The 17,209-nt window shown below is 45.3% G+C and overlaps 1 protein-coding gene across 1 annotated transcript in view; it reads left to right on the top strand.

Moving 5' to 3' along the window:
* The window catches only part of LOC134223561 (hornerin-like), a 530,228-nt gene that overhangs the window by 86,143 nt on the left and 426,876 nt on the right, over positions 1-17,209 (top strand). The gene's annotated exons all lie outside the window — the stretch shown is intronic.

Genomic DNA, 17,209 nt, shown 5'->3' on the forward strand with positions numbered 1-17,209 from the left:
GGAGGCGCTGCTGTAGTCAGTTGTATCAAAAATTTGGTTACTTCATCCTACTTTTCATGCAAACTTGAAACGGTTTGTGCTCAGTCAGTTTTTTTTTTTCAAATCATCTCAGGTTGACGGAGGACACTCAGAACATGAGTTAATTGAGTGGGCGTGGAGGAGCATGATCGATTTCTTGAACCACCCTATTAATCATCCATGTTGTAATAAATTCGATCCCACTCAGATAAACATAATGGAAATTAAACAGTAGGGTGGCTCAAAAACACTTTTTCAAATTTTGTGATGGGCCGCCCTCTTATTCGGTTCTATTCGACGCCCTGATGCTCTGGACAAAATTTTAGCCAAATCGGTCAACGTTTGGGTAGTGCTAAACTCGTTGGAAGTTTATATGGAAAAATGTATGCAGAAACATCCAAAAACAGTGATTTGCAGTTGGACGGCACAATTTAGGATCAAAAACCATGATAACCATCATTCAGTTCTTGTAAAATAAAGTACAGAATGTTATGCTGAAAACCGCGAGAAGATTAGAGTTTATTACACAAAGATATTAGCATTTTACTGGAGTGTTGTAGGGGTGAATTTATTTCTTTTCAAAGGTAAAAGAAACGAAATTTGCTCAAACCCCACTGCAGAGAAATGCTAATAACTCAGCCGGGCAAACTCGAATCTTCTCGCGGTTTTCTGCATAACATTCTGTATTAAATTCTCCAAGATCTGGATGAGTATCATAGTTCTTCATCGTAAGTTGTGTAGTCCAGCAGCAAATTACTGTTTTTGGATGTTTCTGCATACATTTTTCCATATAAACTTCCAACGAGTTTAGCACCGCCCAAACGTTGACCGATTTGGCTGAAATTTTGTCCAGAGCATCAGGGCATCAAATAGAACCGAATAAGAGGCCCATCAAAAAATTGAAAAAAGTTTTTCCCATACTAATTTGAGCCACCCTATTAAACAGCATGTAAAACAGTATCTAATTTAAAACTAAATTATATTTGATCTAAACACAACCGGTAAATAAATTTAAATTGATATTTATTTGAATTTAAATTAAATATGCTTTATTTTTACACGATCGCGTAAATTTAAATAAATTTTAATTTAAAATTACAGCGCATTCGTTTATGTTTGCGTTTATTTTCATACTCCAAGCATGTGCATCAAAACAAACGTAAATTTACATAATATTTCTAGCTGTGCAATACTACTACATGAATGTTCTGATTGCTTCAACACTTCTAAAGTTTAGTTGTGTTTTATTTTTACTATCAAGATAGAGTATTTTTACTTCATGACACATAAAGATGTATCTGCAGAATATCAAAATTGAAGTTAAGATTATAAAAAAAATCGTTAATGATGAGGTAATCTTCTCCCCTATTAGTAATATTTTTTGTTTCATTGTATGATTTTTATTGCCTTTTTTTCCTCAAGAGGCACATAAAATTGTTTTTTTCTTGCGTAATCAATTACCAGTCCTTTAAACATACAAGATTGCTTCCATAAAACAAATAGACATGATTGAATATCCAACGTATCCATCACACCCATCAACACTCATGTTGGGGGATGACTCAGTTCTGACACCACCATCACGATCCATCACCAGACCAGCGCGCGCGGCATCCACATATCAACGACGCAACAGGAAGATGAGCTCGCCAGTAGAAGCGTTGAACTGGCCGGCGGGCGACGGGTTATCTTCCATCACCCGCCAGAGGAGATTTTGCTTAATTGCTTCGGCACAATTGGCGCAGGTTTTGCTTTCAGCATAGATAGCATACGAAGATACATAACCGGTTTGAAAAATAATTTAACGATTGGTAAAGCAATAGCAAGGTTATAGGATCCGTTGGGGATGGTTCTTGCCAACCGTTGAAGTCATCGTCATCGTCGGGTCAATGAGTTCGGACCGGAGTAGAACTAGACTAGGTAGAGTCGGAGTTTGTGAGATAATTGGAAAATCAAATATGGAGAAAAGGTTCACAAATCAAGATACCCTCATCAGCTGCAAACAATTTTTGAAATGCACTTTTTATGTTCAAATTGTAACCTAATTTGATTAATGCGACATTATGTGTGGCGATAAAATCAAATATCATCAAGATGATGTCTTGCTATAGACATCAAACAAACGGCAATATAAAAAAAAGTATATGATGAATGAACGCCATGCTTCTGGTGTTAATTTATTCTAATTTGTTATGATTTATCAAATGTTCAACAATTTGGCATACCATGCGATTAGACATCATTATCATTTAGCTTTATTAAGCCGTCAAACTACATCGTACCTAACAAAGACCAGTTGTCCAAATGATCCAAATCGAACACCACGAACCAAACTCCCCGAGCGATTCATTGGTCACAGCGGGATGGCTTAAGCTTTGGCATAACTTACTTCAACATTGACCATTTATCATGGGATTTTTTTTTCGGCTGTAGCTTGTTAACATAAGCGAGCAGCAGCAGTCGATAAGATCCTAAATAAATTCTCACTCAAAACGTGTTATTTATCACCTCTCTGCATTAGCGATTCGGTATTGTCGGGTGGTATGCTCGGAAGCAAACTGAAAACATGGCATGGAATTCACGCCAAGTTGGAGAACGAAAGCTTTTTTGACAATCATACATAACTTCTGTACTGACATGAGTCTTCATTAGGCAAACCGTGGAACCACAATAAATTAGCAAGCAATGTACATAAATATAGGAACAAATTTGCAAAAAAGAAACCGGCAGAACAGAATATGAAGAAATAAATGTGCGGGAAATACGAATGCAAGCAATTGCGGACTGAACGAAAGACGACAAACATTCCTGCAGCGGATTTTAAAAACTTCATTAGTGCGAACCGTCCACCCTTTGGGAAGGTCAACCCGAACATCATTATTATGCGCTATCTCGGTGGTGACGATGCTGCAGAGTTGTTACCACAGAAGAGTTCATTCGCCTGGTGGGTCGACAGCGCATAATAATCGGTGGGTCATTTGTCCACACAGCGAACGAATGCATTTGGAATGGATTGCACACGCACAACCCGTCCACGTTGGGTGGGTACGTCGGAGAAAAACACACAACTCGAATTGTATCGAAAGACTTGGGTGCGATAAGTGACGAACTTCACCGTCTAGTCTCGGTCTGTCCGACCGTCGTCTGTCTGCCGTTTGGGGCAGTAGTCATGTCGTGCCGGCTCGTAATCACTTGCCGGGCAGACAGAGCCCGGAGGAAACTGTTATGTTAACTCGGTGGCGCGAGAGTTTATCTGAGTGGACAGCGAATCTTACTCTTTGCGCGTCCGAACGGTAGCCGGTTGATGGATGGCGATGTTCGTTCGAAAACGACAACAGCGACCAGAAAGAGAAATGTGTTTCAGATGTGGGATCAAAGAAGGTGGAGGTCGAAGTATAGATGGCGGTGGTTGAATACTACGAACAAGTGCCTCAAAGAAATAAGTTAGACATGAGTTAGAACTGAGTTCTGTTAAGACTGGAAGTAAGTCTATAAGAAACAGCATTGTTGGGAAAAATACAAATCTTTTAACGCATGAGTGGTTTAAATCGAGGGCCGTTTTAGTTGAAACCAGTTGGACTTATCGATAAAAAATGAATGCAAGATTCAATCCATCTGTTTTAATTATTATATGATTTTAATATGTTCTGCATATATGAAAACAGTTAATTGACGGTTTTCACATAGAACAATGGATTTTCTTGTACGTGTGTACAATGAATTGCGTCCTTAATGATATAAACTTTGGTAAAAAATGAAACGATGGGTGCATTAGAAATTTAATTTAAACTTTATTCATTTCGGCCTATACGATATCCCCTGTCATAAGACGAGTTTATACAATCCCATTGAATTCCACCACTTAATTGTATCTTGACAGATACGTATTTCGACCTCAAAAGTAAGGCCGTCTTCAGTGTCTCGTACTTGACTCGACTCAAGTACGAGACACTGAAGACGGCCTTACTTTTGAGGTCGAAATACGTGTCTGTCAAGATACAATTAAGTGGTGGAATTCAATGGGATTGTATAAACTCGTCTTATGACAGGTGAAAACATTCCACTAAAAAGCTCAAAATAATTTTCTTATCTATACGATATATCAAAAAGAGCATCTTAAATCTGTATTGATCGTTTTCTTTCAGGAATTCGTTCTAAAATTCCCATAGGATTGGTTTAGAAAAAGTCTTCGCAAATGAATTCAGAAATTCCTTCGGAAACTCCTAACGGATTTTTTTTTTTTCGAATTTTACTAACTTCTCACAAATTTCTTTGGATTTTTGCCTTTCTCGTATACTAAGTATACGGTAAAGGCTATATGATCGCTCCAAAAACAAACTTTTTATAGAAGGCCCGGAGACCCATAGTGTTATATACCAATCGACTCAGTTCGACGAATCGAGGTGATGTCTGTGTGTGTGCGTGTGTGTTTTTTTTCTTCCTAAACAATGGAGGGGGAATCTGCTCAACAGACATCCTGGGTTGACCAGGAAGTGCGGGGTTAGGGATCACCGAGGGAGGCAGGACTACATCCCCGACCCGCTAAACCTTTTCCATTGCCGCCAAGCCCATAGTCCCTTCGGTACAACCAGAAAGTAATGCTTCAAAGTGCACAACGCACCCTCGATGTTAGCTGCGTGTCCTTGCAGCACCGAACATCGTAACTCGCTTTTTTAGAAGAACACCATGGTATCGTGCCAGCGCGTTGCCGGCTTTCCAGGTGGCCTTACCACGCCCTATGTCCTCGGAAGGTGGGAAAGGTCGACTTCGCGCCTGCTTCCCTCTGCACGACTGGTATCAAGAATGATGATGCCGCGTGCACCCCAAATTGACCTTTCTGCGATAGGGCCTATTCGCCAGCACACAGAGGGACTTGCCGGCGCGGTGCCTACGCCTGCCCCAGCCTTGACGAGGACCCCTTTCCGTCCTCGGGCTCGGAACCCGCCCGGTTGACCGACGCCGCGAAAGCGACGATACCATGTTGTTCTTCGCGCGGCCACTTGTTCGATAAAAGGATTGAGTTCGACCACAGAGCATGACCACCGGTATGACCCATGAAGCCGACTCCGATCCTTTGGACCACCTCTTATTTGCGCCTGAACTAGCCATCCTTGAGTCCACGCGCCACCTTCTGTGTAGCTCCGAGACGATTTGGGCGATAGCCGATAAAACGGCGTTCCAGCCAACTTCATCTTTACACATCCTCCGAACTAGGTTGTCCGGGGTAGTGTCCAGACCACATTTGGCAAGCATGTGGTCACGCATTGCGCGAAAACGTGAGCACACGAACAACACGTGTTCCGCCGTTTCCTCTAAACCTGCGCACACCAAACACTCGGGCGAGGCCGAGCAAGCCAGCTGCGTTACCTGCACTGTGATTTTGCAGCACGCTTAAACGCCGGGCGCTTCAAACCCCTCATGGAGTGCTTGCTGTTCACAGCTTTGCTGGAACAAATCAAACAATTGGGATGGTTCGTGCAGCATTGTGCCTTATGGCCCTCCAATCCGCAGCATCGTCAGAGATTGCTTCTGTCAGGGCCTTTGCAGTCCCATTGCTTGTGCCCCGGTTCCAGGCACTTGAAGCAAACTTCGGGTTGCTCGTATATGCCCACAGGACACACCGACCATCCCACCTTGACGCTCCCTAACTTGACTACCTTGGAGGCGTCTGCTGCAGATAGCCGAACCAATGCTACCTGCGTCCCTGCCAGACCTTTCCGTAGCCGAACGGCTGCGGTGGGCGTCTCCACTTCACACTGTCGCCGCAGTGCCGTTACGAGCTCTTCGACTTCGGTGATCTCGTCCAGGTCATTAAACCTTAGATTCACCTCCGTCGTGAGTGCCCTCACCTTGACCGTCTCGCCTAGGACTTCCTCCGCCAACTTTTTGTAGACGGCGTTCTTTTGCGAGACGCCCCGATTTAGCTCGAGGATCATTTCGCCCATACAGGTACGTCTTATTCGACGTACGTCGGCGCCGAGTTCACCGAGCTTGACGTCACTCGTCATCGCCTTCAAGACGTCCGAGTACTTAGCCTCGTCCGTTTTGATGACTAGGGCATCGCCCCTGGAGCGATTGGCGCCTACCCTAGACTTCTTGCTACCCTCATTCGCCTGGGCCTTCTTTTCGGCCCTTGACGTCTTCGGTTTCCTCTTGTTCTTGACCAGGGTCCAGGAGGCGTCATCCCCCTCTATTTCCCTGGTCTGGTGCGGCTGAGAGCTCTCAGCCTGCCGTAACCCCTTACCACCGTCTTTCCTGGTTGACGGACCTTTCCAGGTCCTTCCTCCCCAGGTTTTGGAGGTACCTGGCCGGGGTTCAGCTTCCCAGCTCCACTACCCTTGTTCGGTGTAGTAACCCTCCGCGTTTTGGAGCGGCCCCCAGGGAGCTCATTCCCAGCTCATACTTGAGCCTCAGTCTGTGTAGACTTTGGCACCACCGTCATCACTGGCACGCCCTCGGACGATTCGACCTTGCCCGAGTCCGCGAATCCTTGGGCCTCAGTGTGGGTAAACCTCGACTCCACGGATTTCACGGGTTTAGACTTGGCCGTCCCGACCACCGTTTCCAGCTTGGCGTCCGACATCGACTTTCGAAGTTTCAGCAAGCTCCTCTTGAGGTCCTTACTGATATTATGCTTCGATGACGCAAAGTCGATGATGGCGTCCAGCTGTTCCGTCGCCACCTCGAAGGCCGAAAGCCCATCGCGTTTGCGGTTCATCGCCTCCACAAGCCATGGGCCGTCAATAGCCTCTACCGGCGTTTTTTTTAGCCGAGATGAAGGTTAAGTGACCCACGCTGGCGCTGCGCACTGAGCTGCCGACTATTGCTTCTGGCCTCCTAGGTGGAGACCTGAACAACTCACCTCTTGCGAAGGGGTTGTCGCCTACACTACTACCACTAATTGAAGAATTGACTTGGTTTTCCATTTTGGTCCCACGAGTTGCTCGGGAAAAGAGGTCCACCACGCTAGAGCCCAGCATGACGCGGTAAGGGACAATTACTGTGGAGGGTGCCCAGGTACCTCACAGGCTCCGTTAAAGGCCTAGCTCATTATTTCACCCCTCTGGCCCTCGGCACGGGTCGCTTAACGCCTTGGGATTAGGGGTTAGGGACGATGGTCCCGTTGGTCGCACCCACTCACTCTAGCTGATGTCAGAAAGACAACAGTGACTATGCTGCACTACCAGCTAAGTACGCAACCCTTAGCTGGCGGTCGATTGTCATCGGAAGACCCGTGGAAGCGTGAGATTGGAACTTGTGAGGACCAGAGCTGTGTAGGTCGCTCCTTCCCAGATATCAACTCACCATTTCGCAGCCCGATGTCTGTATGTGTGTATGTATGTGTTTGTGTGTGTACAAAAATGTGAGAAACACTTTTTAATACTTAGCATTATCCTATTTGGGTCTCCCTTTGGTCATTTCGCCAAACCAGTCACACAGCGGAAAATGTCATTCGACTGAACAATAATAGAGTGAAAAGAGTGAAGGGGTGAAAGTTTAGAAGTGAGAAGCGCGATTTTATTTCAATCATTTTGTATTTTCACTGTGGAAAGTAAGAAATGCGTAAAATGAGAAATTAGGAGCAAGAAGTGAGTAGTGAGTAGTTTCACTTCTTACTTATCACTCCCCATTTTACACTACTCACTGCAAACAGGAAGAAGTGAGAAATTAGGGGTGAAAAGTGAAAGGTGATAAATCAGACGTCCAAATTCTAACTACCTATAAAAGTAAAAATGTTCCATTTCTCACTTCCTACATCATATTTTTCCCTTTTTACTGCTCACTCATTACTTCTCACTTTTTATTTCTCACAGCAGGAAGTGACAAGTTAGATACTCAACATACCGCTTCTTGCTGCCATTCAGTTACTATTTACATCCATCCTAACATTTCTCACTACTCGTAGTAAAAAAGTAACAATAAAAAGTAAAAGTAAAAAATGTGAGTATGAGATGTGAGAGATGTGATGGATGAGAAGTGAAAAGTGAGACGTTCCACTTTTTAATTCTCACTTTCCACTTCTAATTTCTCATTTCTCACTTCGGCCAAATATAATTCGGCTACATGATTTTCGGCATGACGCGTTATTCGTCTAAATGACTCTTCCTCGATAAGAAGAGACGAGCGACGAAAATTAATCGATTAATGTAGTTATGTCGTCGTGATACAAAACTGAGCCCCCTAAGCAAATCTCTTAATTTAATGGTGATTTCATCCGAAACAATGTATTTTCGAAGTATTTATTAATAATCCAGTACATCAGTCATCTTATATATAAAAATGAAATGGTCTGTGTTCGTATCCGCATAACACAAAAACGGCTGGATGGATTTTTTTCATTTCTTCAGCAGAAACATTCGTTATAGTTTCCGACGGGTTTATATGATATTTCCTAATGCGAAAATTACGAGTAAAGTTGAGCAAATCGTGAAAAACTAAAATTGTGATTCCTATGCGAACTTTGCATGGGCAGTTTGGAACGCACATTCTCGCCTACTATGCAGGACAACGTCTGCCGGGTCGACTAGTATTAACTATATTGCGATAAACCGGTTTTATTCCAAAATATTGTAGGGGAACTAGGTTTAAAATGCACCAGTCAGTCAGCCATTGCATTTTCTGGATTAATATGCTACATTAAGTTACAAAACCGATGACAGCTGACGTCCAAACATGTTTTTAGATCAACAAATTAAAAATAATGGTCAAGACATCTATAATAACCAATTAATAAAAACTTTGCATGCAGGATAAAACGCGCCCATTAGATACTTAACTATAGATGTCATAGATTGATAAGGGCGTGTGACACTAATAATTTATTTTTAAATATTTATTTATTTATTGCCAGACTAAGGCCGGAGTGGCCTGGGCAATACATCCATGGCTGCACTTCGCCAACCACGCAGTCTGCGGAGGGTCCGTAAATCTTCCTCCACCTGATCGATCCACCTTTCCCGCTGTGCACCTTGCCTTCTTGTTCCCGTCGGATCGTTGTCGAGAACCATTTTCACCGGATTACTGTCCGACTGTAACGATGGATGCTTCTCCCAACAACTGATGCAACTCGTGGCTCATTTACCTCCTCCACGTACCGTTCGCCATCTGCACCCCACCATATATGGTAGGCACCACTTTCCTTTCGAAAACTCCCAGTGTGCGTTGGTCCTCCACGAGTATCGTCCAGGTCTTGTGTCCGTAGAGAACTATCGGTCTAATAAGCGTTTTGTAGATAGTAAGTTTGGTATGGCGGCGAACTCTATTCGATCGGAGCGTTTTGCGGAGTCCAAAGTACGTACGATCTGCTGCCATGATGCGTCTCCGAATTTATCTGCTGGTAGCGTTATCGGCGGTCACCAGTGAGCCCAAGTACACGAATTCGTCAACCACCTCGATTTCGTCACCACCGATAGAAACTCGTGGTGGGTGGCTTACATTGACCTCTCTTGAGCCTCTTCCTATCATGTACTTCGTCTTCGACGTGTTGATGACTAGTCCAATCCGTTTAGCTTCGCTTTTCAGTCTGATGTAGGCTTCCTCCATCCTTTCAAAGTTTCGTGCCATGATATATATCAATGTCGTCGGCGAAACCAAATAACTGGACGGACTTCGTTAAAATCGTACCACTCGTGTCAATCCCTGCCCTTCGTATTACTCCCTCCAAAGTGATGTTGAATAGCAGACACGAAAGACCATCACCTTGCCGTAACCCTCTGCGTGTTTCGAAAGGTCTCGAGAATGCCCCTGAACTCGAACTACGCACATCACCTGATCCATCGTCGCCTTGATCAACCGTATCAGTTTATCCGGAAATCCGTTTTCGTGCATTAGCTGCCATAGCTGGTCCCAATCGATTGTATAATATGCGGCTTTGAAGTCGATGAATAGATGATGTGTGGGCACGTTGTATTCGCGGCATTTCTGCAATACCTGACGTATGGCGAACACCTGGTTTGTGGTAGAGCGTTCACCCATAAATCCCGCCTGGTACTGCCCCATGAACTCTCTTGCAATTGGTGTTAGTCGGGGGCATAAAATTTGGGAGAGTGCCTTGTAGGCGGCGTTCTGCAATGTGATTGCGCGGTAGTAGCTACAATCCAGCTTATCGCCCTTTTTGTAGGTGGGAAACACGACACCTTCCATCCACTCCTGCGGCAGAACCTCATCCTCCCAAACCTTGGTAATCACCCAGTGCAGCCCTCTAGCCAGTGCCTTACCCCCGTGTTTAAACAGCTCTCCTGGTAGTTGGTCAACTCCAGGGGCTTTGTTGTTGTTCAGCAGGCCGATCTCCTCCTGCATTTCCTGGAGATTCGGAGCCGGAAGTCGCATGTCCTGCCCGCGTGCTCCTAGGTTGATTACCATACCGCCACCGTTGTCTCATGTTTAACTTCTCATAGAACTTTCGTGTGTTATTAGCGCGGTATCACGGTATAGTTGCTCCGTATCTTCACGGTCTCGATCTTCCTGCTGGCGCTTTTTCCTCCGAAAAATCGAGTTTTGTCTGTTCCGTGCCTGTTTGTATCGAGCCTTGTTGGCTCTCGTGCGGTGTTGCAGCAATCTCGCCCATGCTGCATTCTTCTCCTCAACTAACTGCTTACATTCGCCGTCATACCAGTCGTTTCTCTGATCCGGAGCCACCGTGCCTAGTGCAGCGGTTGCGGTGCTTCCAATGGCGGATCGAATATCTCTCCAGCCATCTTCAAGAGATGCTGCGCCTAGCTGCTTTTCCGTTGGGAGTGCCACTTCCAGCTGCTGCGCGTAGTCTTGGGCTAGTCTAAGAGGCCCGTCTTGTAGCCGCCCAATGTTAAGCCGCGGCGGACGACTCCGACGCGTGTTGATCACCGTCGAGAGTTTTGAGCGCAGACATACTGCGACGAGGTAGTGGTCGGATTCAATATTCGCACTGCGGTAAGTGCGTACGTTCTTGATGTCGGAGAAGAATTTACCGTCGATTAGAACGTGGTCGATTTGGTTTTCCGTTACTTGATTAGGTGATTTCCATGTGGCCTTGTGGATATTCTTGCGGGGGAAGAAAGTGCTTCGGACTACCATTCCGCGGGAGGTTGCGAAGTTTATGCATCGTTGGCCGTGTCGTTCGATACGGTATGCAGACTATCCGGTCCGATTACCGGTCTATACATTTCCTGAGCGTTCATGTCACCGATGACGATTTTTATGTCCCGCAGTGGGCATCCATTGTCTGTCTGCTCTAGCTGTGCATAGAACACTTCTTTCTCGTCGTCGGGTCTCCCTTCGTGTGGGCAGTGCACGTCGATGATGCTATAGTTGAAGAAACGGCCTTTAATCCTCAGCTTGCACATCCTTGCGTTGATTGGCTGCCACCCAATCACGCGTTGGCGCATCTTTCCCAGCACTATGAAGCCGGTTCCCAGCTCGTTGGTGGTGCCACAACTTTGGTAGAAGGTAGCCGCTCGATGCCCGCTTTTCCACACTTTCTGTCCTGTCCAGCAGATTTCCTGCAGCGCTACGACGTTGCGGGGATGTAATTCATCGTAGATTATCCTGTAGCAACCTGCGAAGCCTAGCGACTTGCAGTTCCATGTTCCAAGCTTCCAATCGTGATCCTTTATTCGTCGCCTAGGTCGTTGCCGATTGTATCGAGTCGTATTATCTTCTATGTCGTTCGTAATGGTTGTTTTTAAAGGCGGCTTATTGGGCCTGCGCAAACCTCCTGTCTCGTCGGAGGACCGTCCCATCTGGGGGCGTTAGTCAAGTAGTAATACGACTAATTTGATCAGATCTCATGCTCCGTACGTTACGAAGACTGGTACAAAAAGGAGGTACATCTGAAGAAAGAAAGGTTTCTTCAGGTATTACGGGGGATGGGATGTACCAGTGGTTCATAACAGGTACAACAAAACTTCACAAGGACGCCCTTATTCGTACTAACTACGGTGGTAATAGAAGGTCGAGAAGAGCCTCCGTTGCTAACTAAAGCGGATACCTGGGATTCCCACAATATCCGCGGCAATAGAAGCAAACGATGCCCTGTGTGTATTTAGTGTTGGATATTATGAAATTTCAAATCGATGAACCAATGATAGGAAAAAAGAAAAAGTACTGGAACGTGCTCACCAAATTAGTTCGTCCACGTTCATCCAGATCCAAGCTCTTCATCAAGCTGTCCACTTCTTCAATTTGGAAGAACCAGTGATATCCATAAGAGACCGCATGATGTTCTGTAGTATTGCAGTACTTATCCTCCTTTGCTTCTGCGGCACATTTGGCAGCTGCGAAAGTATTCGTGGGGTTCACAGCAAAGAATCATTATCGTTGGAAGGTTTTCATTTGCCGGCTTCAGAGGTTGGTTTAGCACCTTAGATGCTTTAGTAGGCAGGGGAAACGTTGAAGGGTTCGTTTCAGGTATTTTTTGCAAAATGCTTGAGCACTGGATGGATTTGACCAGAATTTGAAAAGTGCGTTATTGCCAAAATCTCCTTTTCACATGTTGGTCTGGAAATATGAATTTTTCAAACCAGCAACAAGGTTAAACTATCAACAAGCTACCTGCCTTTAATAAGACGCCGTTACTGATGATATTTCAATCACAAAAAGGGGTGCTGACAACCGACCACATTTGGGTGTCATCAACCGAATTTCTTACTAAGTTTGAAAAAAAAAAATTTTAAACACGAAATTCGGTGACATTCAATATTGTACCACAAATTAAGATTTATTCAATTTATAAATACTCAACGAAATTAACTTTTCGATCAATTTACACTACTGTAAAACACTATTCAAATTATCGAAAAAAAATTTTTGGGGTTTTTACTTGTCTACAAAAAAATAGTTAGTAAAACGAAACAGATGCGATTGTTTGGATTGGTATTGGGCACAAAAACATCGGAACTGTCTTCTGTCATAAGCTATTTCGAGGTGCCGACAACCAACCAGTGCCAGCAACCGACCACCTTCAGCTACATACTTTAGATTGTTATCATCGTTAAATTCGAAGATTTGCTTGGAGACCGCATATTAGCCGGCCTTACCTAATTTTTGTATTTGAAAAGGACCATTTGGTCGAGTACGTCGTTTGGTCTCAATGGTTTGCTGGGAGAATAGAAAACTGTAACAAATGAGAAGTTCGGAGTGGAGTAAGGCGACTCACTTCGCACTTCCCAATGTTCACAGTGAGAATTCATTTCATTCTTTTATTTAGTTAACATCTAAACAGATAACACTGAATCAACAATTTGACGCCACAATGCATGGTTCGAGGCCGCATCTCTCCATCCTCGGATACGCCCCACGCTCGCCAAGTCGTTCTGCACCTGGTCTGCCCATCTCGCTCGCTGCGCTCCACGCCGTCTCGTACCTGCCGGATCGGAAGCGAACACCATCTTTGCAGGGTTGCTGTCCGGCATTCTTGCAACATGTCCTGCCCATCGTACCCTTCCGGCTTTAGCTACCTTCTGGATACTGGGTTCGCCGTAGAGTTGGGCGAGCTCATGGTTCATTCTTCGCCGCCACACACCGTCTTCTTGCACACCGCCAAAGATGGTCCTAAGCACCCGTCTTTCGAATACTCCGAGTGCTTGCAAGTCTTCCTCGAGCATTGTCCATGTTTCATGTCCGTAGAGGACAACCGGTCTTATAAACGTCTTGTACATGACACATTTGGTGCGGTGGCGAATCTTTTTCGACCGCAGTTTCTTCTGGAGCCCGTAGTAGGCCCGACTTCCACAGATGATGCGCCTTCGTATTTCACGACTAACGTTATTGTCAGCCGTTAGCAAGGATCCGAGGTAGACGAATTCCTCGACCACCTCGAAGGTATCCCCGTCTATCGTAACACTGCTTCCCAGGCGGGCCCTGTCGCGCTCGGTTCCGCCCACAAGCATGTACTTTGTCTTTGACGCATTCACCACCAGTCCAACTTTTGTTGCTTCACGTTTCAGGCGGGTGTACAGTTCTGCCACCTTTGCAAATGTTCGGCCGACAATGTCCATGTCATCCGCGAAGCAAATAAATTGACTGGATCTGTTGAAAATCGTACCCCGGCTGTTACACCCGGCTCTCCGCATGACACCTTCTAGCGCAATGTTGAACAACAGGCACGAAAGTCCATCACCTTGTCTTAGTCCCCGGCGCGATTCGAACGAACTGGAGTGTTCGCCCGAAATCTTCACACAGTTTTGCACACCATCCACCGTTGCTTTGATCAGTCTGGTAAGCTTCCCAGGGAAGCTGTTCTCGTCCATAATTTTCCATAGCTCTACGCGGTCTATACTGTCGTATGCCACCTTGAAATCAACGAACAGATGGTGCGTTGGGACCTGGTATTCACGGCATTTTTGAAGGATTTGCCGTACAGTAAAGATCTGGTCCGTTGTCGAGCGGCCGTCAACGAAGCCGGCTTGATAACTTCCCACGAACTCGTTCACTAATGGTGACAGACGACGGAAGATGATCTGGGATATCACTTTGTAGGCGGCATTAAGGATGGTGATCGCTCGAAAGTTCTCACACTCCAGTTTGTCGCCTTTCTTGTAGATGGGGCATATAACCCCTTCCTTCCACTCCTCCGGTAGCTGTTCGGTTTCCCAGATTCTGACTATCAGTATGTGCAGGCAAGTGGCCAGCTTTTCCGGGCCCATCTTGATGAGCTCAGCTCCGATACCATCCTTACCAGCTGCTTTATTCGTCTTTAGCTGTTGAATGGCATCCTTAACTTCCCTCAAGGTGGGGGCTGGTTGGCTTCCATTGTCCGCTGAACTGACGTAGTCATCTCCTCCGCTGCCTTGACTTTCACTGCCTGTACTCTCAGCGCCATTCACCTTTCGATCACCACACGTTCGTTCGTCAAGATGCTCTCATCCTTATCCTGGCATATACCGGCTCGCGGCACGAAGCCTTTGCGGGATGCGTTGAGCTTCTGATAGAACTTGCGTGTTTCTTGAGAATGGCACAGCTGTTCTATCTCCTCGCATTCCACATCTTCAAGGTGGCGTTTCTTCTCCTGTAAAAGGCGAGTCTGCTGTCTCCGCTTCCATCTATAACGTTCCACGTTCTGCCGGGTACCTTGCTGCAGCGCGACCGCCCGCGCTGCGTCCTTCTCCTCCAGAATCTGTCTGCACTCTTCGTCGAACCAATCGTTCCGTCGACTTCGACCCATATACCCGACGTTGTTCTCCGCTGCGTCGTTAATGGCTGCTTTGACTGTATTCCAGCAGTCCTCAAGAGGGGCCCCATCGAGCTCACCCTCTTCCGGCAACGCTGCCTCGAGATGCTGCGCGTATGCAGTGGCGACATCAGGTTGCTTCAGTCGCTCTAGGTCGTACCGCGGCGGTCGTCGGTACCGAACATTGTTGATGACGGATAGTTTTGGGCGCAGTTTAACCATCACCAGATAGTGGTCCGAGTCGATGTTAGCGCCACGATATGTCCTGACGTCGATAATGTCGGAGAAGTGCCGTCCATCAATCAGAACGTGGTCGATTTGTGATTCTGTCTGCAGTGGTGATCTCCAGGTGTACCGATACGGGAGGCTGTGTTGGAAGTAGGTGCTACGAATGGCCATATTCTTGGAGGCGGCGAAATCAATTAGTCGTAGGCCGTTTTCGTTCGTCAGCCGGTGAGCGCTGAACTTTCCAATAGTCGGTCTAAACTCCTCCTCTTGGCCAACCTGAGCGTTCAAATCTCCTATGATGATTTTGACGTCGTGGCTTGGGCAGCTGTCGTACTCACGTTCCAGCTGCGCGTAGAATGCGTCCTTATCATCATCAGTGCTTCCGGAGTGTGGGCTATGGACGTTGATTATGCTGAAGTTGAAGAACCGGCCTTTGATCCTCAACCTGCACATTCTTTCATTGATCGGCCACCACCCGATCACGCGCCTTTGCATATCGCCCATCACAATGAGACAGTGAGAAATAAGAAATAAAAAGAGACACCCACTATTTCTTACTTTTTACTGAGCCAAGAAGTTTAATTTCTCACTTATCACTCCTTATTTCTCATTTCTTACTGTGAAAAGTGAGTAACGCGATATGAAAAACGAGGAACCTGTCCTCTCACTTTTCACAGTGGGAAGCGAGAATTGAGAAGTGAGAACTAAGATGTCTTATTCTTCATGTTTATCATTTTTCAAATCTCACTGTGAAAAGTAAGAAGAGCGAAGTAAGAAGTGAGACACATTCTTTCACGCTCATCATTTCTCCCGTTTTGCAGCGTCTCACTTTTTACTTTTCACTCCTCATTTCCCACTAGTCACTTCTCACTGTGAAAAGTGAGAAGAGTGAAGTGTGATGTGAGGCGCCTTACTTCTCTTTGATGTTCTGGCACCACTGCGCCAGATGACGTTTATTTGAGATCTCCGGTATTATTATAATTAAGTGCCTATTGAATTCGTTTATGCCTCGATAGAGTGTTGTTGAAATCGTCACACGTGGATTATTGAATTACCATTTACTTGAGGTATTAATTTATATATAAAATAATAAAATTCTTGTTGTTTAGCTAATCCTGCCTTCGGCAGACCGTTTAGGACACACAAGTAGTGCGCGAATTGTGATACGGAGAAGACTATGTAAGCTAACCAAAACAACATTTTCTGAATACGATCACCTTTACCTATTAAGTTAACCTTTTAGACCAATTGATCCTAACTCCAGAACAGTTTGGAGAACCGAGAACATCTGGACATGGCAAGACTGAGTGAATTATCCTACACGTAAAAAAATAATGTTATTTATTATTAAGATTTCTAATGCTTTTCTGCAAAAGCAGGCGCTTAATGATATGTATAAGAAAAAAACTTATACATCGTATTAGTCACATACATTCCAAAACTTATACGTTCCATTAAGTTATGAATGTTATTAGCTTTTAGAATGCGATCATTCATTAGGTGGCATAAGTGTATAAGTATTTTCAAATGGGTTTTTGCCATAACTTGTTTTAATTTTTTTATTCCTTTATTTATTTGATAGGCACTCTGTGTTACTTAACCGCTACTGTGCCGAGATCTACTGTGGTATTCTGCTGCCATAATCCACACAGATTCTATTTATAGATTTTCCATTATTCATTGTTGTTGTCGTTGCTGGTCCGTCTCACCGTGAGTCCATTGTGTCCATGTGTCCGTGTCGTGAATCCAATGATCGTTGCGCATTGTTCGGTTGCCATTTAATCCGGGTACGTTGGAGGAATGCCTCCGAGAAGAACA

The sequence above is a fragment of the Armigeres subalbatus genome, chromosome 1, assembly GCF_024139115.2.
Source record: "Armigeres subalbatus isolate Guangzhou_Male chromosome 1, GZ_Asu_2, whole genome shotgun sequence".
In the NCBI taxonomy this organism is placed as follows: Eukaryota; Metazoa; Arthropoda; class Insecta; order Diptera; family Culicidae; genus Armigeres; species Armigeres subalbatus.